At 40.9% G+C, this 25,754-nt stretch overlaps 1 protein-coding gene across 1 annotated transcript in view; it reads right to left on the bottom strand.

Annotated features, from left to right (window-relative positions):
- Nucleotides 1-18,616, bottom strand: part of FHL5 (four and a half LIM domains 5) — a 100,286-nt gene extending 81,670 nt beyond the window's left edge. Inside the window, exon 1 of the mRNA XM_082251971.1 lies at nucleotides 18,354-18,616. The gene's annotated coding sequence lies outside the window, so the exon portion shown is untranslated. The remainder of the gene's footprint in view (nucleotides 1-18,353) is intronic.
- Between the last annotated feature and the right edge of the window lie 7,138 nt (nucleotides 18,617-25,754).

The following is a 25,754-nucleotide window of genomic DNA, read 5'->3' as shown; positions in this document are numbered from 1 at the left end:
GGTTCAGTCTATGAATATGCTTCCCCGTAAGCCATGGCAAATATTCAGTGGCAAGCTTGACACATCTGTAGTGCAGCTGTTATCACAGGTAGGATGTGCAGAACTGCGGAGCTCAGTGCATCATTCCCTGTCATATTTTCCTGTTCAGTCACTGCAGTACATAAAGGAACTCCTAGGTATAAAATAGACTGTGACACATCACAAGTAAATGAAATTGACACAGATCATCTCTCTGCTTTCAGAGCCAAATGCTAAGCTATAAGTAGATGTTTTTACAGTGTGATCCTAGCAAACTCCAATTGAGAAGTAATGAAATGTATCTTGCATGTTATTAACTACTACTGTTACATGCTTAAGAATTAAATTTGCCTCTGTGTATGAGGAGGATGACAAGATCATATGAAGAACATGCAGCATCAAAATAGCAGCAGCAGAAGGGGTCCTACATAAAACCACACTATCATCCAAAGGATGAAAACCTATTTTATATAATATGTGCATCCTACAAAGATCACTGTAACATAGCAGAATTGTGTTTGATTGAAAATCTGTTTTATGGCAAGTAAACAGGTCTAAATACCTGCTAATCTCCTACCATGTTTTCCCCTGGAACACAATCTCACTCCAGGAATGCTATAAAACAACAGGAATAAGACCAGGTTGCAGTTTACATAATTGGATTATCTCTTTGGCAGGAAAAAAAAAGACAGTTGAAGCTAAAGTAAACTAAGATATAATAACTTGCAGAACTCCAAGTAGAAATCATATAACCTCAGGGCCTCTAATATAGGCAACAAACCAAATGGAAGTGTTCAACCCCCTCCACCCAATTTAGATGAGAGCACAGGTGCACAGATTTGGCTCCTGCAGGCCATCATGGATGCAAATACCATAGAAAAAGTTGGCACTCGGATGCAGATCCTTTGGATGCAATGTATTACCAAACAGGGAAAAAATACAGAAATAACAAAGAAGTTGACATTTTTCGGCCAATGAGATCTTAATCATAGCTGTGATTTCCGGCCAAAACACATGAGCATTTAGCCATTTGATAATAAATTGCATCCAAAGGATCTGTCCTACATCATCCATGTAAATAGTTCAATAACCTTATTTCATGGAAATGTTGGTGATAGTGATCATCAATGTAAAGAGTGATTATGGGAGAAAATAGCTTCCTCCTTTAGTCTAAGTAATGGCGTCCTTCAACCTGCCAATTGCATAATGAAGGAGCAGCAGCACCCTGACAAGCTCATCACTGTGCTTTTCCAGCCTGTAAATATATTTTCAAAGCTAGGCTGACTGTCTTCATTGCTTGATTCCCTCTCCCACTCTTAATGTTGCTCTGTAGCAGATTATTGAAATGAACTATAAAAAAATTGATTTTGGTATTTTTTTAAACTGTATTTAGTGTTTTTTTTCCACAAGCTTCTGCTATGTTGGCATTTTGCGTATTAATATGCACCAGAGAGCACTTCCAAGTGTAGCAAGTTAGTGTTTATTATTAAAAACAGTGAAAAATACACTCACATATAGTAAGATGAAATAAAGGAAATCTAAAAACCAAGGAAAGTCATTTGAGGGAGCCAGGCCCTACCACAGCAATACAGGGAAGAGAAAGAGAAATTACTGCCTTGAAATCCGTAGCCACGCTCCTAGCATCTGATGTCATCCTGGAATATTCCAAATGCTGTCAAACTGGCTCTGGTGTTGTTGTAGCTTTATATGCTGCAGGCAGCTTCTCTCTATATCTCCCTGGATAGCTGCAGTTTGGCCTGGGTCCCTGAGATGACTTCCTTTAGTTTTACATAGTTACATAGTTACATAGTTAGTGAGGCTGAAAAAAGACACAAGTCCATCCAGTTCAACCTATGATGTGTGTGTGTGTTTGCTTTTACCTGTACATTGTATACCCCTGTATGTTGTGGTCTTTAAGGTGTCCATCCAATAGTTTTTTGAAACTATCAATGCTCCCCGCTGATACGACTGCTTGTGGAAGATAATTCCACATCCTTACCGCTCTTACAGTGAAGAACCCCTTACGCACTTTAAGGATAAACCGCCTTTCCTCAAGTTTTAGTGAGTGGCCACGTGTCTTATTGTATCTCCTTTCTCTGAATAGTTTGTTCCTTATGCTAGGGTCGCCAGTACAGTATTTGTACATTGATATCATATCCCCCCTCAATCGTCTCTTCTCCAGAGAGAATAGGTTCAGTGCTTGTAGTCTTTCCTCATAGCTGATGTCCTCCATTCCCCTAATTATTTTTGTTGCCCTTCTCTGGACTTTCTCCAGTTCCAGCACATCCTTCCTGAGGACCGGTGCCCAGAACTGGACAGCATACTCCAGATGTGGCCGGACCAGAGTCTTGTAGAGTGGAAGAATAATCTCTTTATTTCTGGAGTGAATCCCCTTTTTTATACAACCCAGTATTCTGTTGGCTTTGCTTGCGGCGGCTTGGCATTGCATGCCACTGCCAAGCCTGTTGTCTACCAGTATCCCCAAGTCTTTTTCCATCCTAGACTCCCCCAGAGGTTCCCCCCCTAGTGAGTAGCTTGCTTTCTGGTTTCTGGCCCCCAAGTGCATTACTTTACATTTTTCTACATTAAATCTCATCTGCCATGTAGTTGCCCACCCCGTTATTTTGTTCAGGTCTGCTTGCAAGATTTCCACATCCTGCATAGAAGATATTGGCATGCCTAATTTAGTATCATCTGCAAATACTGAGATTGTACTAGATATCCCCTCCTCTAGATCATTTATGAATAAATTAAACAGGATTGGTCCCAGGACAGAACCCTGGGGGACCCCACTTTCCACACCCACCCAATCCGAGTACTCCCCATTAATCACCACCCTCTGTACTCTCCCCTGGAGCCAGTTCTCTATCCAGGTACTCACCTTATGGTCCATACCTATCTTCCTTAGTTTGTACAGTAAGCGTTTGTGGGGAACGGTGTCAAAGGCCTTTGCAAAGCCCAGATACAGCACATCCACAGGCTTACCTTTATCTAAGTGGCAGCTCACTTCATCATAGAAGGTTAATAGATTGGTTTGGCATGAACGACTTTTCATGAATCCATGCTGATTACTACTTATAATACCGTTTTCATTACTAAAGTCTTGTATGTGGTCCCTTATCATCCCCTCCAAAATTTTGCAGACTACTGATGTTAGGCTGACCGGCCTATAGTTACCCGGGATATATCTCGGCCCCTTTTTAAATATTGGTACCACGTTGGCTTTTTTCCAATCAACTGGCACCATACCCGTCTGTAAACTATCCTTAAAGATCAAGAATAATGGTCTGGCAATCACCTGGCTGAGCTCATTAAGAACCCTTGGGTGCAAGCCATCCGGTCCCGGGGATTTATTTATGTTAAGTTTCTCTAGTTTAGCTCTAAGTCTATCCTCTGTTAGCCATGGTGGCACTTCCTGAGGTGTATTATTTAGTTCGGCCTCACAAGCGGGGTTCGTGTAGCCCCCCGATTCCTTTGTGAAGACTGAAGAAAAGAAATTATTTAACACTTCCGCCTTTTCTCTGTCCTCTGTGGCCATTTTTCCTTTATGTTGGACCCGGCGCTACCACTTTAAATAGTATTGTGCAAATATGTGCTGTAACAGTGCATGTGTTGCGATCAACAAAGTGAAAAGTGCTACGTGCCGTTTAAAACCAACAATAGGTATTAACCTGGGCTGTGCTCATTGTGCCATATTTAAAATGTCATATACCATACATTTATACAAAGTGCCAAGTGCTGATAAAACCAAGTGCCACGTGTTGTGATCCGTGCTAAAACAATATGTGGCGCCGGCGGATGTTCCACCAAGAAAAGCACCGCTGCTTACCGCACTCTTAAGCCTTTGACTCGACACTTCTTGGTCACTACAACAAAGAATAAACCTCCATTGCGTAGCATTTGTTTGTATAAAGCGAAAATATTTAGCATCCACTCACAGTTTGGGGAGTTCACGATCAGCTTGAATGGTGTCAAATGGTGTTTGAGCCAGTGGAACGCGGAAGCGACCCGGCGAACACCATTCAAGCTGATCGTGAACTCCCCAAACTGTGAGTGGATGCTAAATATTTTCGCTTTATACAAACAAATGCTACACAATGGAGGTTTATTCTTTGTTGTAGTGACCAAGAAGTGTCGAGTCAAAGGCTTAAGAGTGCGGTAAGCAGCGGTGCTTTTCTTGGTGGAACATCCGCCGGCGCCACATATTGTTTTAGCACGGATCACAACACGTGGCACTTGGTTTTATCAGCACTTGGCACTTTGTATAAATGTATGGTATATGACATTTTAAATATGGCACAATGAGCACAGCCCAGGTTAATACCTATTGTTGGTTTTAAACGGCACGTAGCACTTTTCACTTTGTTGATCGCAACACATGCACTTTTACAGCACATATTTGCACAATACTATTTAAAGTGGTAGCGCCGGGTCCAACATTTCTTGCATTTTTCTAACTCTACTACCTCAGAGGTAGGTTGGAGGCAGCTTACACCACAAAAAATTGATTTTGTACTGAAACTCCATAGCGCTGGTATATAACCCCCCCTTTTTTATTTTTCCTTTATCATCTTTTATGGGGCCAATGTGCTCTGGCCTCGCTTTCCTACTGTTTATATACTTAAAGAACTTCTTGGGGTTCTTTTTACTCTCCTCCGCTATATGTCTCTCGTGTTCTATTTTAGCCGCCCTGATTTCGTCTTTACATTTCTTATTACACTCTTTGTAGTGCTTAAATGCTGCCAATGACCCCTCAGTCTTGTATTTTTTGAAGGCCTTTTCTTTAGCTCTAATATACATTTTTATGTTGGAGTTTAGCCACCCAGGGTTTAGTTTTGCTCTTTTAAATTTATTTCCCTGTGGAATGCACTGGCCCACCCCCTTGTTAAGTATGCTCTTGAAGCACTCCCATTTTTCCTCCGTGTTCTTTGTTCCCAGGGTTCTATCCCATTTGATATTTTCTAGCAGTTTTAAGATATTCCTTCTTTCATCTTACTAAATGTGAGTGCATATACTACTGTTTTTTTTATAATAAACACTTGCTACACTTAGAAGCACCCTCTGGTGTTGATTTTATTCTATTACAGATAACCTTCAATCTGCTGAGGAGCTGCTCTGGGGCCAAGCAAGTTGTTATCATATGGACTTGGATATGAACTGTGTTTAGCTCTTACCACTTTTGAGGCTACTGGCAGTGTTTGCACCATAAACTCATCTTATTTTGCATAATAATATGCATTGCATAAGGACAGCCCATTTTGAGTAGGATGCCAATGCAACAAGAAAAAAGTCAATTCCCCATTTTTGTAATGCAGAGAACCACCATGTACAGCACTTGCATTGTGGTAACACACAGTAAAAAATGCTTTTTACCACATAATAAAACAACGCATAGGTGTGAACCCAGCCTAAAGGAATACCATATTAAAGGTTTTTATTTCATATTTGTCCGTTTTCAAAATTTAAAGAGTAACTTCACTCTTGTTGGGGGAAAAAAAAAAAAATGTCTTTGTTGGGTGACCTATGTACATTGCATGGATTTTTGTTTTCAATATTTTTATTGTCATTTTACAATTATATATTAGAAGTAGAAAGGTGCAAAAAGTAATAAAACAAAAGAAATATAAAACATTTTTTGGTGTGTTACATAAACATCGACCAACTAAGATGATGTAGGCATCTATATCATATATCTATATCATAGGGAAGGCACTATAAGGAAGGTAATATTGGGCGTATGCTATAGGCCCCCCAACCGGAGGGAGGAGGGGGAGGCGGACCTCCTTTTACAGATAGGATTGGCAGCAAGGATGGAAAATGTCATTATAATGGGGGACTTTAATTATCCAGATATAGACTGGGCAGAAGGAACCGGGCATTCAGCCAAGGCTCAGCAGTTCCTAAATGTTTTGCAGGACAATTTTATGGGTCAGATGGTGAACGCACCGACAAGAAATAATGCGGTACTAGACCTACTGATTACCAACAATACAGACCTGCTCACGGATATAGAAATATGGGGCAACTTAGGAAACAGTGACCATAGGTCAATTAGTTTCAGTATTAATTATAGTAATAGGAAACACAAGGTTAATATAAGGGCACTGAATTTCAAAAGAGCCAATTTCCCAAAACTGCGCTCTTTGCTAGAAAATATCAAATGGGATAGAACCCTGGGAACAAAGAACACGGAGGAAAAATGGGAGTGCCTCAAGAGCATACTAAACAAAGGGATTGGCCAGTGCATTCTAAAGGGAAATAAATTTAAAAGAGCAAAATTAAACCCAGGGAGGCTAAACTCCAACATAAAAATGCATATTAATACTAAAGAAAAGGTCTTCAAAAAAAGGCTGAGGGGTCATTGGCAGCATTCAAGCTTTATAAAGAGTGTAATAAGAAATGTAAAGGCGAAATCAAGGCAGCTAAAATAGAACACGAGATACATATAACGGAAGTTACAAGCAAAGGGAGACAGACTCATAGATTGTATAAATAGTCAAAGCACCACGTCCCGGTTGAATATGTAAAGGGAAAAGAAATAGGGCTCAAAGATTGAGGGGGACTTTGCAATAAGGGTGCTGGTAGAACAAATATAATGGTACAATTAGAATATCAAAAAATATTAATTTTATTAGGGAAAACAAATCATTAAAAATTAGCGTACTGTATTCAAACAGATACACAGCATCAATAAAAAACATATACCATTTCAGACCATGTTCTTATATACAGTTTAAATACCATAAAGTGTACAACAATTTCTACAAAAGGGTAAACCGTGTAGGGATTTATCCTGTACCGCAGAATATTGATGTTTTGTGCGGAGATGTGGAGATATCCACACGTTCAACCCGACATGTTTCACGGCCAGTAGCCGCTTCCTCAGGGGTATTATTTTACGCACATAGAGAGGGAAATATTTGTTACACACAAATTTTATGGTAAGAACACTGAAGTGGAAAAAAGAGAAAAAACAACATTGGGTAAGTATAAATATTCAAAGAATTTCTCATAATGTTAATGGTGTAAATATTAATACATTACACTGTAACATAACATTTAATGTTTTACAAGTATGTCCTGCTGAGATAAATTGATCAAATATGGAAAAAAAATAGTGTATATCACACCTGTCTAGTATATGGTCAGTCACCAGAGTGGTATCATGTCAGGACCGCAAGGTAGAGGGGAGGACCCCCCCGGGGCGGATACGGGAGCGTAGCCAAAGAGGAGGGCAACACTGCTGGGGTAAGGACTTATATGTCTAGAATTGAAGAAAAATGTGTAAAGAAACAGATATTGGTATGGATCCTATATGGTATATAAGGTTCCATATATTAATTTGTACAAATATCTAAATATGGAACTTTAATCATAATCTTACCCAAACTGCTCCCAAGAAATTGAATATGGGCAGGGGCGGGCAAAGATATGGTAACAACCATACGTATAGAGGGTAAAACAGGCAGGTTCTTATATTTTGCCACCTGGAAATAAATAGGACGGGTAATGTCACATAGTAAAATAGTTCTATAAAATAGAACACACACCATGTGCTCCACCCATCATGCAGTGGTTGTAAACATAGTGAAAAAGTAGTCCAGACTAAGTGCTTGGTGGAACCCTTAATATGATATGTAATCACATGAAATATCAATATGGAATCATCTAGTAACGTATATAAAAAAAAATTGTGATGAAGTATTCGAAAGTAGGGATCCATCAAGCACATAGTATGAAAAAGAGGGGAAAAAATGTGACCGTGAAGGTATCCAAGAAAGTATGAAAGAGCAAGGAAACAAGTAGACCTGGTAAGATGAATAAGTAGACCAAACATCACAGAGAGTGGTGTCTTGGTCCAAATGGTTTGAAATCAATCGTAGGATTACCTGCAATGATGTGTCAACGAGGCGTCCCGACCCTGCAATGCAAGGAGAGACGCCCGCGTCGCCGCCTAAATGGGGAAAGCTCCACCCAGATGACGTATAATGCGAGCGTGTCGCCGAGTCACCTGGGCTGGCGCCGGGAAGTGCGTGCGTGCGCGTCAATCGCACCTGCGCACTGGCCAGCGGTCCAAACGTCATTGCCGCGCGACTGCAGGATACATGGAAACAACAACGCCATGTCAGCAAGTCGGGGCGTGACGGAGACAGCCGGCGCATCACTCCAAAAACATAGGGATGATGCCCGACGTCACGTACCCGCCATAGGGGGAGGCACCCAAAGCGATCCTAAAGACATGAATAGCTAGCTTCTGGTGACAGGGACCAAAAACAGCCATGTTATAAAGATCCATAAAACTTTATACCTAGGGTTTTATTTTCCAAGGTATATTATGCCTGGATAAAACTTTTGGTTCTTTTTCAGTGAGATGTATTCCTCATTGCTTATTAATTTATTTCTGTATACAGTGGTACATGCAATTATTCTTGTATACTATGTATGTATATATTCAAAAATGTGTTGTGTCTGACATCCGGAATTTTACTTAATGTGAATAATATTGATTTGTACACATTATTGTCCCCTGAGATATTGGATCGTCTTGGGAATTTTTTCTTTGTTTTTGGTCCCTGTCACCAGAAGCTAGCTATTCATGTCTTTAGGATCGCTTTGGGTGCCTCCCCCTATGGCGGGTACGTGACGTCGGGCATCATCCCTATGTTTTTGGAGTGATGCGCCGGCTGTCTCCGTCACGCCCCGACTTGCTGACATGGCGTTGTTGTTTCCATGTATCCTGCAGTCGCGCGGCAATGACGTTTGGACCGCTGGCCAGTGCGCAGGCGCGATTGACGCGCACGCACGCACTTCCCGGCGCCAGCCCAGGTGACTCGGCGACACGCTCGCATTATACGTCATCTGGGTGGAGCTTTCCCCATTTAGGCGGCGACGCGGGCGTCTCTCCTTGCATTGCAGGGTCGGGACGCCTCGTCGACACATCATTGCAGGTAATCCTACGATTGATTTCAAACCATTTGGACCAAGACACCACTCTCTGTGATGTTTGGTCTACTTATTCATCTTACCAGGTCTACTTGTTTCCTTGCTCTTTCATACTTTCTTGGATACCTTCACGGTCACATTTTTTCCCCTCTTTTTCATACTATGTGCTTGATGGATCCCTACTTTCGAATACTTCATCACAATTTTTTTTATATACGTTACTAGATGATTCCATATTGATATTTCATGTGATTACATATCATATTAAGGGTTCCACCAAGCACTTAGTCTGGACTACTTTTTCACTATGTTTACAACCACTGCATGATGGGTGGAGCACATGGTGTGTGTTCTATTTTATAGAACTATTTTACTATGTGACATTACCCGTCCTATTTATTTCCAGGTGGCAAAATATAAGAACCTGCCTGTTTTACCCTCTATACGTATGGTTGTTACCATATCTTTGCCCGCCCCTGCCCATATTCAATTTCTTGGGAGCAGTTTGGGTAAGATTATGATTAAAGTTCCATATTTAGATATTTGTACAAATTAATATATGGAACCTTATATACCATATAGGATCAATATCTGTTTCTTTACACATTTTTCTTCAATTCTAGACATATAAGTCCTTACCCCAGCAGTGTTGCCCTCCTCTTTGGCTACGCTCCCGTATCCGCCCCGGGGGGGTCCTCCCCTCTACCTTGCGGTCCTGACATGATACCACTCTGGTGACTGACCATATACTAGACAGGTGTGATATACACTATTTTTTTTCCATATTTGATCAATTTATCTCAGCAGGACATACTTGTAAAACATTAAATGTTATGTTGCAGTGTAATGTATTAATATCTACACCATTAACATTATGAGAAATTCTTTGAATATTTATACTTACCCAATGTTGTTTTTTCTCTTTTTTCCACTTCAGTGTTCTTACCATAAAATTTGTGTGTAACAAATATTTCCCTCTCTATGTGCGTAAAATAATACCCCTGAGGAAGCGGCTACTGGCCGTGAAACATGTCGGGTTGAACGTGTGGATATCTCCACATCTCCGCACAAAACATCAATATTCTGCGGTACAGGATAAATCCCTACACGGTTTACCCTTTTGTAGAAATTGTTGTACACTTTATGGTATTTAAACTGTATATAAGAACATGGTCTGAAATGGTATATGTTTTTTATTGATGCTGTGTATCTGTTTGAATACAGTACGCTAATTTTTAATGATTTGTTTTCCCTAATAAAATTAATATTTTTTGATATTCTAATTGTACCATTATATTTGTTCTACCAGCACCCTTATTGCAAAGTCCCCCTCAATCTTTGAGCCCTATTTCTTTTCCCTTTACATATAACGGAAGTTAGTAAAAAGAACCCCAAGAAATTATTTAAGTATATAAACAGTAAGAAAGCGAGGCCAGAACACATTGGCCCCATAAAAGACGACAAAGGAAATCTGGCCACAGAGGACAGAGAGAAGGCGAAAGTGTTAAATAATTTCTTCTCTTCAGTCTTCACAAAAGAATCGGGGGGCTACACTAACCCAGCTTGTAATGCTAAACTAAACAACACACCTCAGGAAATACCGCCATGGCTAACAGAAGATAGACTTAGAACTTAACTAGAGAAACTTAACATAAATAAATCACCGGGACCGGATGGCTTGCACCCGAGGGTTCTTAAAGAGCTCAGCCAGGTGATTGCCAGACCATTATTCCTGATCTTTAAGGATAGCCTACAGATGGGTATGTTGCCAGCTGATTGGAAAAAAGCCAACGTGGTACCAATATTTAAATATCCTGGGTAACTATAGGCCAGTCAGCCTAACATCAGTAGTCTGCAAGATTTTGGAGGGGATGTTAAGGGACCACATACCAGACTTTAGTAATGAAAACGGTATTATTAGTAGTAATCAGCATGGATTCATGAAAAATCATTCTTGCCAAACCAATCTATTAACCTTCTACAATGAAGTGAGCTGCCACCTAGATAAAGGTAAGCCTGTGGATGTGGTGTATCTGGACTTTGCAAAGGCCTTTGACACCGTTCCCCACAAACGCTTACTGTACAAACTATACAAACTAAGGAATGTAGGTATGGACCATAGCGTGAGTACCTGGATAGAGAACTGGCTCCAGGGGAGAGTCCAGAGGGTGGTGATTAATAGGGAGTACTCGGATTGGGCAGGTGTGGAAAGTGGGGTCCCCCAAGGTTCTGTCCTGGGACCAATCCTGTTTAATTTATTCATAAATGATCTAGAGGAGGGGATAACTAGCACAATCTCAGTATTTGTGGATGATACTAAACTAAGCATGCCAATATCTTTTATACAGGATGTGGAAACCTTACAAGCGGACCTGAACAAAATAATGGGGTGGGCAACTACATGGCAGATGAGGTTTAATGTTGAAAAATGTAAAGTAATGCATTTGGGTGTCAGAAACACAAAAGCAAGCTACTCACTAGGGGGGAAACCTCTGGGTGAATCTAAGATGGAAAAAGACCTGGGAGTACTAGTGGACAACAGGCTTGGCAGTGGCATGCAGTGCCAAGCCGCTGCAAGCAAAGCCAACAGAATACTGGCATGTATAAAAAAGGGGATTCACTCCAGAAATAAAGAGATTATTCTCCCTCTCTACAAGACTCTGGTCCGGCCACATCTAAAGTATGCTGTCCAGTTCTGGGCACCGGTCCTCAGGAAGGATGTGCTGGAACTGGAGAGAGTTCAGAGAAGGGCAACAAAAATAATTAGGGGAATGGAGGGCATCGGCTATGAGGAAAGACTACAAGCACTGAACTTATTCTCTCTGGGTGGGGGGGGGGAGAATATGATATCAATGTACAAATACTTTACTGGCGACCCTAGCATAAGGAACAAACTTTTTAGAGAAAGGAAATACAATAAGACACGTGGCCACTCACTAAAACTAGAGGAAAAACGGTTTATCCTTAAAATACGTAAGGGGTTCTTCACTGTCAGAGCAGTAAGGATGTGGAATTTGCTTCCACAAGCAGTCGTATAAGCAGGGAGCATTGATATGTTCAAAAAACTATTAGATGGGCACCTTAAAGACCACAACATACAGGGGTATACAATGTATGGTTAACAGCAAACACACACACACATCATAGGTTGAACTGGATGGACTGGTGTCTTTTTTCAACCTCACAAACTATGTAACTATGCAATTATGTACTGTATAGTATACAGGCTGTCAATAGAGTGACCTAGGATTTCTACTTGTTTCTGCTCTAAAGGAAAAGCTCTTTGTTAGATCATGTCTTGTGCAGGACTGAATCTAAATGGGAGTGACTTTTTCATTTTTGATCAACTGATCCACATGCAGGGCTCTAACGAGGAGAGTAGTAGGGTTGGCAATCCTTTAGAAGTGATTAACCTTCTAGGAGCATCTCACTACAACTGAAATTCCTTTTTACAGGGGATGCCTAAAATCTGACTTGTATCTTAATGCAGACTTCTGGGAAAATCAGTAAGCCAATCACACAAGCAGGAAATTACATCTCTGGGGTTGTGTCGTATACCAACTGTGTACAGACCGTCTTCAGGTTGCCACATCAAATTGCATTTTACAGAAAATTACAGTGACTGCTGATTGAAAAGAATAGGTAATTTTTTATTACAATAAATTACAATGGGGTCAATTCACTATCCTTTACCGCATATGATAACGTGGTCACGTGACTAATTTGCATAAATTATTGCATGCTGTATATTAAGTCCAATTCATCAAAAAAAAAACGATTATGCATTATTTACCACAAAATGAAAAATGTGCTAGTAAATATCGTTTAAAAAGCTCTTAAGTCCAAGTCATAAATGGACTAGAGAGTAAAATAACGTGATTTTACCACCAGGATTTTGCTGGCGGTATCACATGCAGTATTTGTCAAAAAACAGTGTAGGGGTCAGGGGGACCCCCGCACTTTATTTTGACAAATAGCTGGTTGCTAAATAGTGGGCCTGGAAGCTGGCTGCCACATCCTTAACAACAGATGACTCATCAGCTGGCAGTGGGTTTCCCGCTGACAGCTGAATGTAAAAAAAACATGCCGACAATTAAAAATTATGAAAAAAAAAAACAGCGTGAGGCCCCCCCCCCCCCGTCCCCCGTCCCCTTCCAATCGGGTCTGGTATGGATTGTAAGAGAAAAGCTATGCCAAATTAAAAAAAAAAACAAAAAAACAGTGTGGTATCCCCCCCCCCCCCATTTAAACCAAAGCCTTATCCGAGCATGCAGGAATGGGGGGACAAGCGAGCGGGGGGCTTCCAGATTCCAATAAGCCCACTGCCCGCAGACCCCCACAACCACCAGCCAGGGTTGTGGGGATGAGGCCCTTGTGGGGTGGGGGCAGATTTAACGAAAAATTCTTAGTGATTTGAATTTTCAAAACTGATTTACCCAATCGTTATTTTACCACATTTTTTATTGGCTGTTATTTAACTCTTTGTGAATTGACCCCAATATGGCTTGCAATATTTGTTTTGCACGAAAGTTGTTACTCTTTCAGTAATGCTTCACCCTCTACAGTACATAGCTTACCTTGCTTTACCAGGAAATGTAGTATAGAGTGTCTATTATTTCTAAACAGTGCTAACCTGACTGTCCACATAATTATATAAAACATGACTGTTCTTTTAAAATAAGTTATTGTTGTTCATAAAGTGATAAAAAGAAAAACTGACCCTGTCACCTAACAGCATAGTCACTTTTGCACATAAGAATGGCTATGATCTGACAGATTTTCCAGTTGCTGTTGCAAAGATTCTCTAATAGGAGTACTGAGCGCATGTGCAGAACCACCAGTGTTATGTAAAAAGAGGCTGTGATATCTTGCTGGACTGGGGGTGGGTAAGCATAAGACTGGCAGGGGAAGGGGGCTACAAAAAGTGTAATTGCACCAAACAAGTTCAGCCTCTTAAAACCTTTAGCTCAAGGATAAACCAGTTCTAAACTTTAAAACCAACTAGTGACAAAACGTAACCTTCTCCCCCTTTGTTAAAAAAAATGGCTGGAGCTTTAAAGTTCAGTGATGTATTTCCATAAATAGGTAGGAATCTGGGAACCTCTGAAAATCACACTATTGTAATGTGCAAGTTCTTGGTATATTTGAGGGCACCTTCCTCCTTCCTATCAGTCTTTATGTGCTTGCACATTATATCTCTGGTCACTTAAATAAATTGTTGCTGACAAGGATGCTTTAAACTTACCACTTATCCTAACTTTAAACCTTAACCTGTCTCCTAAACTTAACATATCCTTACAGTTAACCTTTCTTGTTACAATGCAACACCTAAACTTAGTCTCCGAATCCCACCTGGGAAAAAAATCTGCATGGACTTGTATGTCCCCCTGCCTACTTGGCATTTTGGTTTTCATTCTTCAACCCAAAAACATACTTTTAGGGTACTTGGCTTTTCCCCAAATTGCCCCTAGTGTGCAAATGAGTATGGTAGGCAGGTCAGAATATGAGTTTTCTCATGATCTGTGTATCTACAGAGCAATGTCAATGACCTAAGTACTGTATTAATACTAGAAATAAATACAGATAAATATTATCTAGATAAATAAAATCATAATTTAAAGTGGAACTTTACTGACAACAATTTGATAAAAAAATAATGCTCTTTAGCAAGGAACATACATTCCACATTAATAATTATGCTACCAAAATTGGTGTGTGCTTTAAATTACCTCCAGCATTGCTCCTGTTTTTACTTGCTGGAGGCTGCCATGTTGCTGAAACCCAGAGCCCCTGAACAGCAGTAAATCATAAAGAGGAACTAAACTCATTGATTTAACGGTTTCAAAAAAACTGTTACGCAGGGATTGCTAACTGTCACATTTGCTTGTGTTCTCAACCAAACTGTCAAACCATCAAACGGCTGGTGTGCACAGATCACATGTGCAGCACCATGGCAGTTGAAGATCAATCAGAAGCAGCTTCTTTGGCTGTAAAGGATAGGAGGGTTTAATTTGCTTTAGGGCTGTCAGCAGATCGCCTCTATAAACTCAGCTGTGCCTAAAAATGCCTAAATTGAGAGCCACTGAGCATGTGCAGAGCAGGGTGATACCGTGTATTACTGGATTTTCCACAGTATGGGCACTTAAGTTTAATATTTTACATAGTAATACCTGCAAAAGGGGACAGCCTGAAGTGATCTAACAGGACTTCATTTTCTGACTAAAGTTCCACTTTAATGAATCTAATAAAGAAAACCATTGTGCTGATAACTCTAAGCTGAAAGCCACAGCAGTTTAAATCTTTAACCACAGTCTTGATCAAAAGAAAGAAATGAAAAACCTAAGACCAAATAGGATCTTGTATGTAAGTTTAAGCTCCTGTTCGTGCCATTTTCTATGGTCTGTGCTGGGCAACTTTGCCCAGTGCAGTCCCACAACCAAGACAAGGCAATTTACATTGTTTTCTGTGCAGCCATATCACACCACTGTGTTGAAAAAAGTACTGCATGCATTACTTCTTTCCAACGCCCAGTGAAAAGAACTGAAATTTTACAAAAGTTCAGTGTTTTTCCACATATAAATCTAAAATCACATTCAAATCCTCATTTCAACATCAATTCTTTATATTCTCTCATTCCAACATGACACATAAAGTAAAACAGAACAAAGAAGGGGATAGATCCTGATGGCTCTATGCTTCTAACACAGTGTTTCTCAACCTTTTTTCAGTCAAGGCACCCTTTAACCGCTTGCCGACTGCTCACAGTATATTTACTGCGGCAGTCAGCCCCTCACAGGCAGAGTGACGTAGGTCTACGTCGCTCGCCTGTGAGGCTCTGGGGAGCGAGCGCGCGCCCGCGGAGGCGCGCTCCCGCTCCCGCGCGGTCACGGGCCCCCCCGCGCGTGTGACCAGCGGACCCGATGTCCGCCGGTCACTCGGCGATCGGCGGGGGAGAGGGAGAATGTCAGGCAGCTTGTGTAAACAAGCGACCTGTCATTCTCCTCGCTGTAAAAACACTGATCACATGGATCTACTATGTAGATCTGTTGATCAGTGTCCTTACAGCTCAAGCCACAGCCAATCACAGTAGAAAGCACGCCCCTAGGGACACACACAGCCCCTCCCTCCCAAATAAAGTTAACCCCTTCCCTGCCAGTGTATTTTTACAGTAACAGTGCATATATATAGCACTGATTACTGTAGAAATGTCACTGGTAACCCCAAAAGTGTCAAAAATGTCAGTCAAGGGTCCAATCTGTCCGCCGCAATGTCGCAGTACCGCAAAAAAAAACGCAGATCGCCGCCATTACACGTTAAAAAAAAAAACACCAAAAATGACAGAAATCTTTCCCTTTGTTAGTAAACGCGATAACTTTTGCGCAAACCAATCAAAATACGCTTTTTGCGATTTTTTTTACCAAACATAGGTAGCATAAAACAAATTGGCCGAAAATTTTAAGAAATTTTGATTTTTACATTTTTTTTGGGGGAATTTCATATAAAAAAATGTGAAAAATATTGTTATTTTTGCAAAATGTACGCTCTTTTTTTGTTTATAGCGCAAAAAGGAAAAATCGCACGGGTGATCAAATACCACCAAAAGAAAGCTCTGTTTGTGGGAAAAAAAGGACGCCAAATTCGTTTAGATACAGTGTCGCACGACCGCGCAATTGTCTGTTAAAGTCACGCAGTGCCGAATCGCAAAATACCCCCTGGTCGTTTAGCAGGAAAATCCTCCGGGGCTTAAGTGGTTAAACATGATGGAAAATCTCGAGGCACCCTTTAAAATATGAAGAGTCTGAAAGCACCCTTTAAAATTATGGACAGTCTGAAAGCACTCTTTAAAATTATGGATAGTCTGGAGGCACCCAATTCTAAAATGTAAAAACGATTCTAATTGTTTTACATAATGCAGCAACATCCCCAAGTCCAAGTAGGACACTCAACGTTAGAGGTGATTTATTCTTCTAAAGCAAATACACTTTTTCAAACTGGTTCTGACTAGTATTCCAATGTTTCTCTTCTCCCTCAGTTTTTCTCCATATCTCAGCTAATGTGACACCAGTGCTGATGGAGAGGGGCAGGGTAGGGTCAGACAAGAATGCTATGCAGGCGACTAACATCCTCTTATCAACTGATGACATCACTGGCCGTTAGGATGCCGGCAGCTAAAATGTTGTAATAGTGCACAATGAAAACATATGACTTAGTGTAATTAAAAAGGCAGCCTTCATCCACACGCCAGCCTGTATACAATTTTTGGGCATTTTCTGGGCATTTTGCCAGGGCACCCCTGAAGAAACCTCAAGGCACCCTAGTTGAAAAAGGCTGTTCTAACATATCACGCCACAAGAAAATCTCCTCTCATACTATACTTCTTTCCTCTTCTACACTTCTCTCCCTCCTAACTGATTCCCCATTCCTCTTCTCCACTGATACCATGGTCTCAGGGGTCTTTTCATCCCAGATAAAACTGAATTAGAGCCGGTTCACACTCATGCGGCTGCGGCGTTCGCATGTAATGTCGGAGCGCACTGCTCCTTCATTACATGCGATCGGCTGTGCGGTGCGAGTTTAGCCATACACTTTGTATGGCTAAATTCGCACCGCACGCGCAGCAAACACGCACAGGGCCCTTTTTTGCAGCCGATCCGATCCTGTGCGAACTGCAAGATCGCACTGCGATATGCGATCAAACTGGGGGTGTCGTTAAGATTACATTGACACCCCCAGCGTATCGCATATGGCAGTGTGAACTGCCGGGGGTGCGTTTGCGATGCGGGAACAGGCTGCGGATTCGCAGCCTTCCCGCATCGCATAAAGTCCTAACAAACAAAATACATAAATAAATAAAAAAGCTAAAAAGAAAAACAATCTTGGCGCGTGATGCACCAGGATTGGTGCATTGACACTCTTCCTCCCAACAGTCAGTCCCATGCAGTCAGCAGGTTTGCTGGTCTGAACAAGTTCTGAAAGTCATAGCTAGATGCATTTTAAATAGAGAAGGAAGTGATATAAAAACATGTAATAAAAAAGTAAAAAGAAGTCATAAAAAAGAACGTGTTTGTGGTCTATAAGTCTATAAAAATAATATTCATTTAATAACTACTAATTTTTACTAATATACGTTTTTACATTACAAAAGAAATACTATGATATTAACCATAAAAAAAAAAAAAAGTTTTCGGACAACCCCATAGGTATGATCATTAAACAAGTATACAGCAAACTCCACCAATTTTCATACCCCTAATTCACAGGATGATATTTTAGAAGATTACGCTGTCAAAGAACACTGAATGTATTTAGATATTGGAAACCAGTCTAGAGGTACAGTATCCCAATCCATTCTTTCCATATAAACAAGTAGCCTTTTAAAGATAGATACTCACATCTGTCCTTCCTCTCAGCTGAGCTGCTGAAAGCTTGTAGGGACGTTTCCCAGACACATACTGAAGTCTGTGAGCAGAGGTTCTGTAATTCAATTCTTGTCAGATTTTGGCTCTTGCGCAGACTTGGTTTCTTAAAGCTTCTCCAAATGTCTGTCTTTTCACACAGCAATAAAGGATGTTTATGTAGAGCTCCTAAACTTGCAAATGATAGAAAGTAACATAGATTTAATGAAGAATGTAAAGTTCAGCCCATTTCCTTTTAACCACGGCCAGGACCCAAAGGGCTAACTTGATGGAATGTCAGTGGTCATAGTAACCACTGGAATGTGTATCTGATGGTGCAATGGATGCAAAGCAAAACACACATATGACTCAGGGCCGCTATCCTTACACTCTTAGCTTTTAGTACATTTAAATAGAAATGCTTTATTTTAAATGTTCTTATACTTTACAGCTTAATGAAACATGAATGAAATGAAACAAATAAGAAGTTGTCAAGCAAATTGCTATTCCCTGATGCATACGAATGCAACCACAAATCAAAATATGACATGCGGTAACTTTCAGATGTAAGGGTACTTTAAAATTCTGAGCAGAACTAAAACTCAAATACCTATACTAAAAATTTAAATTGTGTTTTGTGCACTCAGATACATAGTATTTTTAAAACCAAAAAAAAAAAAAAAAAAAGTTTGGCTTATGCAGATCTTGTAAAAACACTTAATGGGTAACTCCACTTTCGTGGGGGAAAAAAATAGCAAATAAAGAAAAAACAATATAGCGTGTACAATTGGGACACAAATCATATTGTAATTGAATGTTATTAAAAATGACCTTTCCTTTTTAATCTGCAGCTGTTGTAATTTTCTGAAAATGCAATGCAATATGGTTACCTGGAGCTGTACTGTACACAGAATGTGTACTGACCACACCCCAGAAACATCATTTCCTGCTTGTGTGATTGGCTCACCAAGTTTCCCAAAAGCCTGCACTAAGATACAAGTCAGATTTCTGGCATCCCCTGCAACAAAAATTTCATTTTTGGTGAGATACTCCCAATAGAACACATCTAAAGGGATGCAGGCCCAGCAGCTTTCCTCATTAGAGCTCTGCAGCTGCCACAGCTGATAGGTAATTATGAAACCACTCCCATTTGACCCACTCAGCACAGAGGCACAGAGGAGCAAACAATGATTTCTTCAGAGTAACAAAAGGTAGAAATCTGCTACAAAGTTTGTTAAAATCCCTGCAATGTACAGACATGACCCAGAGGGGAATGTTTTTTTCTCAACAAAAGTGGAGTTGCGCTTTAAATAAAGGATATAATCAGTGAAGCCCTGTTTTGCTTTGTGTGTTTTAAGGTTACTTTGCTGTAAAACCAAAGTGTATTATGTGTTTTTCCTAAATAAGCATGCTGTACATACAAACTACATACATTTATGGAAAACAATACAAGACTTACGAGATATTACAGATGTACATACAACACATGTACACGTTACCTAACTTCCCGATGTATGAGCATGACCAATGGTCTGTGTACAACAGAAATACGCTAAAAGTCACTTAGCTTAGGGTTAAGCAGCTTCCCAATCTCTGTAGGCAACCAGGGCACCGGGCTATTTGAGCGATTGCAGAAATCAGTCTCTTTTATTGGGTGACTGTTATCCCCCAATGAAGTTCCCCCTTTGGTCGCCTTGTGGTTATGATGCCCTCCTGCACAGACCTTGCTTGTTGCTGTGGAGCCCTACTTTCAGCTTATTCTGATGGCCTTTTGTTTAGAACGTTTAACCATTTCTATATTGGTGGGGCTCTTTCTATCTACCTACTGTACCATATTTGAGGGAAAGCATTCCCCAATTTAAACTCTAGATGGCACTATTGTATCATACATGCTATAGGTCAAATATGTCAAAAGGTCAGGCTATTGTTGATTGCCTTTGGCTTTGTTTGACATGAACTCCCCTAAAACAATGGAAACAGCTAAAAATATATACAATGCTGATTGATTCAATACAGCAATAGTACCTATTTCCTGTAGTATTAGAGCAGCTTTTTTGGCACCAGGGACAGCTTTTGGTGTTGCCAATTTTTCCAGGGATGGGAGGGGGTAGGGTTTCGTGGTCCCCATCACGGTCCTCCTTGCAGTCAGGTCCTCCCCCCATCACAGTCCTCCTTGCAGTCATGGTCCCCTCTTTCCTCTTTAACAAAACATTGCCCCTTCCAATCTCTGCCTCCCCTGCAGTCGTACCTTCGGCAGGGCAAAGGTTGTTAGCAGCCTGTGCCTATTCTCCCAGATCTCCTGCCCAGCCACCAATATCATCCTAGACCTGGGACCTGGGAGAATAGAGAGAGGCTGCTAAATGTCATGGCCGCGGTCCCTGACAGTCCAGTCGCCACTCACCTCTTGCTGTGGCCCTCCTATCAACAGGCCATGGACCGTCACTGGTCTGGGGCCCAGAGGTTGGGGAACCCTGTATTAGAGGACAGCATGTGTAAACATTTCCAATGGCATTTGTTTAGGAAATGTCCAGTCAAACAAACCTGATATGTTTACTGCTAAAACAACAGATTGCATATGTAAGTGTGAGAAAATCACAAAAAAAATGATTTATATATATATATATATATATATATATATACACACACAGTATCTCACAAAAGTGAGTACACCCTCACATTTTTGTAAATATTTTATTATATCTTTTCATGTGACAACACTGTAGAAATGACACTTTGCTACAATGTAAAGTAGTGAGTGTACAGCTTGTATAACAGTGTAAATTTGCTGTCCCCTCAAAATCACTCAACACACAGCCATTAATGTCTAAACCACTGGCAACAAAAGTGAGTACACCCCTAAGTGAAATTGTCTAAACTGGGCCCAAAGTGTCAATATTTTGTGTGGCCACCATTTCTTTTTCCAGCACTGCCTTAACCCTCTTAGGTATGGAGTTTACCAAAGCTCCACAGGTTGCCACTGGAGTCCCCTTCCACTCCTCCATGATGATATCAAGGAGCTGGTGGATTTTAGAGACCTTGCGCTCCTCCACCTTCCATTTGAGGATGCCCCCACAGATGCTCAATAGGGTTTAGGTCTGGAGACATGCTTGGCCAGTCCATTATCTTTACCCTCAACTTCTTTAGCAAAGCAGTGGTTGTCTTGGAGGTGTGTTTGGGGTCATTATTATGTTAGAATACTGGCCTGCGCCCCAGTCTCTGAAAGGAGGGGATCATGCTCTGCTTCAGTATATCACAGTACATGTTGGCATTCATGGTTCCCTCAATGAATTGTAGCTCCCCAGTGCTGGCAGCACTCATCCAGCCCCAGACCATGACACTCCCACCACCATGCTTGACTGTAAGCAAGACACACTTGTCTTTGTATTCCTCACCTGGTTGCCGCCATACATGCTTGACACCATCTGAATCAAATAAGTTTATCTTGATCTCATCAAACCACAGGACATGATAGTTTCTTCTGTGTTGCCACATGAAAAGATATAATAAAATATTTACAAAAATGTGAGCGGTGTAATCACTTTTGTGAGATACTGTATATAAACACTGAACAAAATGATAAACGCAATACTTTTATTTTTGCTCCCATTTTTCATGAGCTGAACTCAAAGATCTAAGACTTTTTCTATGTATACAAAAGGCCTATTTCTCTCAAATATTGTTCACAAATCTGGCTAAATCTGTGTTAGTGAGCACTTCTCCTTTGCCAACTCTTATGTTATGTAGCACTATTCCCAAAGGGAGCTGCTGGTTACGGATCCCCCTGGGTTACTATTAGCAACAGTAGAACAATCTGGCATTTTCCAAGTGTTTTATTAGGAACTTGGATAGGAGAAGGGATGAGTGGGATACTCCAACTGAACAGAACTATGCACAATAGGCAGGGACGACTTGAGTAACGCTGGGTAACACTGAAATTGAGCTAGTCACGGCTAGGCCGCTGGTTTCAGTCTGTCACTAACTAGGTAATCTGTACTCTGAAGTAATCTGTACTCTGAAGCAGCTCAACTGTATTGCTGAAGTAATCTGTACTGCTGAACAACTTCAGGGCCCTTCCTAGCACCCCCTTTGTTCCTAATTTTCAGGGTTCAATACACGGCACCCCCTTTCTGTATCACTCTGAGTCAGCTGGCTCCTTGATCTCCTGGCTTCTCTTGAGTGGTCCCCTCTCTTAGGCAGACCCCTAGGCAGATCCCTTGGTACTCATGATACCGTTTTTCCCAAAGTCCTCTGCCCAACTGCTCCACTGGTCAGCACACTGGATCCTCTGCAGCTCAGCTCCACTCCTGGTCCCTAGGCCGACTGCCTGGACCACCTTCCTCACTCTGCAGGAGGAGAGACAGCCGTCCACCTCCTCCTGGGACTTTGCTCCTGCCAAAAGATGCCTTGTCACATGCTCCCGCCCTATTTATGGCCAATCCCAGGATGCATTGTCACATGCCATCCCACTGGGACTGCCATGAAACAGGATGTGTCATTGTCTGGGTTTCCTCCACTGTCCAACAAACTCCCTCATTGGCCACAGTGGGGACACTCCCTCAGACCCAGTGAATCACACCTGGAAACATGTGACAGGCAAAACTAACAGATCAGCTCCCCTGATAAGCAGCAGGAGCAAAATAGATGCTTTTACCTAGCACCTGTCTAGGAGGGTGCTACAGTTATTTTCAACAGTCTGACATTTGAGGGGTCCCTCGCTTGGCCACAGCATCTTCCCCCCTGCTTCTTATGGGTGCTGGTCTTCAGCCATCTTGATTGGCCAGCATGATGATGTCTCTTCCACACATGTGCATCATCTGTTACACAGATACAACTGGCCTTTTAAGGGCAACCATAATGCTGATGCGGCTCGTGATAAAATTGAGTTTGACACCTTTGATGTAAAGTATTCTTTTGTATAAAATGTTTTAGCTCCCCACACAAGTATAATACAATACAGTACACACTAAATGGCAACTAATTCTAAAAACTTGGAGAAGGAGAAAACAAAACTGGAGGTGTTGCACAAAATAATCAGACACTATTGTTTGCCAGCTTTTATTCCTTTGTAAGCCTCCAGTGGCTTGTACATAGAGACTCAACTGCTGTGCACTAACTACTTAGGTCAATTCCAGTGCATGAAAGTATCAGTATTGACACTTTTCCTATTGCAGACTGTGCATCAGACGTTATTTACAGCATCTGAGTAGCTACATATGCATGTCCAGGTGATCAGAGGGCTCTGGCAACTGCAAGAAACCACATACCTACCCTCACCAGTTATGTGAGCATTGGAGCTCATGCCAATGGATGTTGTTATGGAATGAATGTCAAGCACAGGTCTGTAAAATCATATTGACTTTTATAAAGCAGTACACACAGCAGTTTAGAGGCTCTGCTTGACCTGCGTTGTGTTGCATTTCTATTCATGCATGTCTACAGCTGAGTTTGAACTGCAGGCAAAGATCAAATCCCAGCATTTTCATGTCAAATGCTGATGCCTGCAATACCTGTCCACATGAATCCTTAGGCTCCATGTACACTGGGTTTAAAATCGCTACTACTACAGGAGTTTTGTGTTTTGCCTGTAGAAGCAGCTCAATGTTATCCTATGTGTCCATACACATTGGGATGATTAGAGGCATTATTTGAGCCCAACGTTTAGAGGCAGGAAAAAAACCCCTCTGGTTTGCGTTTCTTATTGGAGCTTTCTGGCAGAAAAAATGCTAAACTCTCCTAATCTTATCTAAACTATGTACAAAAACACGTTTTATTCTGCCAAAGGAACTGGCATTTTTTATGCCCAGTGTGCATGGAGCCTTAGAAGTAGAATGTAGTTAATGTGGCATTCTGTTGCTCATCCATTTAAAATAGGCAAGTAAGAGTTCATGTGTTTGACCTTATAATGTACCTAACCTTCAGATACCAGAGAGTTTAGGTACATTATAAGGTTTATTCTGCAGGCCCCAAATGTTGTTGAATATCTTTAATCTACCAGGATTATTTAAAACATAAGCAGAAACAAGAGTGGTATGCAGCAATCCACAGTTACCACCTGTCAGTTAATAGCATTAGAACAGTACAGGATAACTGCTGGTTGCTATGAGTTACTGTCATTTTTCTTTCTCCTTTTTCTTAGTTCTACATCTCACTTTCTACATGATGTGTTTATTCTGTTTTTGAATAACTCTAACACCCTCCCACTGATATGAGAAAAATAAGCCTATAATTGTACAGTGTATATGGATAATTATGCAGTGCCATTATACCCTGGTGTCTTGTGTGGGATGGAAGGTCGGCACTCTGCACCTGTTACGGAGCTTATAAACAGAATGGTAGGAACAGAATGTCATTCTTGTTGCCATGTTGGCAGACATGAACATCAACAAAGAGGAAGCAGCTAGAGCGCAGTCATTGCCCCAAGAAAGAAGCTGAACTCCACAAGACCAGGCGTACAATACATTTTCTTCTAAGATTACTATGACTGTCTGCAGTATGTATAATTTCCCATGAATGCTTTCAAGATAAATAAAGATCAAGTGAAGAGCTCTAATTAGTTCATGAACATTGGAGAATTCTTAAGGCCACTAGAGGGTGAAAGGACACAAAAGTCGCTCAGAAGAAAATAAAGTCATCAGTTTGATATCTATTTTAGGAGGCCAATTTTATTAATAAAAATATTTTTATTTAGAATGACTTTGTTATTTATACGGTAAAATTATTTCCATCTAACAGCCTGCCCAAAACAACACGTATATAATCATTTTTAACTACAAAGCTTTTCTTCATAAATTTCATTGAAATCTTTAAGACATCAAAAATGCTTTTGTTTTTCCAAGGTTGTAAACATAAAAATGCATAGTAAGTTTGGAAAAGAAAACAGTATTGTTCATTTATGGAAAATATTTATTTATGATGGAAATATGGGAGGTTGTGGGTTGTCACTGGCGAATGCATGGGTAAGAATGTTATAATGTCAGCAGCTAGATCCAGATTATCTACAAGGACTTTTGCGATACAGAACATTTGTCTGTGGTAATGCTGTATAGAGTTGAGGTGTCAATTTCCAGTCATCTTTAATCAATTGGGACGAGAAGCCTTTGCTATTGGTCTAATGAAGGGTTTCTCAACCAAGGTTCCAAGAAACCCTAGGGTTCCTCCTGAGGTTGTCAGTAGTTCCTTGAGAAATGGGCAATTTCTGCCTCTCAGATAAGTTCCCACTGACACCATTGTTCCTTTTAGCTATCTATAAGGAGGTAATTTATTTCAAGGATTCCTCTGTATTGAAAAGGTTGAGAAACGCTGGTGTAATGTATTAAATAGACTTAGGCTGTTTTTTTAACAGGTCCTACTTTGCTGGTAGCCTCTTATGTGCTGGAGAACCTCGTTACAGGAATGATG

Source organism: Pelophylax lessonae (genome assembly GCF_965119305.1).
Source record: "Pelophylax lessonae genome assembly, chromosome: 3".
NCBI classification, from domain to species: Eukaryota; Metazoa; Chordata; class Amphibia; order Anura; family Ranidae; genus Pelophylax; species Pelophylax lessonae.
Note: the sequence above shows the minus strand (reverse complement) of the source record. Positions and strands in the feature narration are given on the sequence as shown.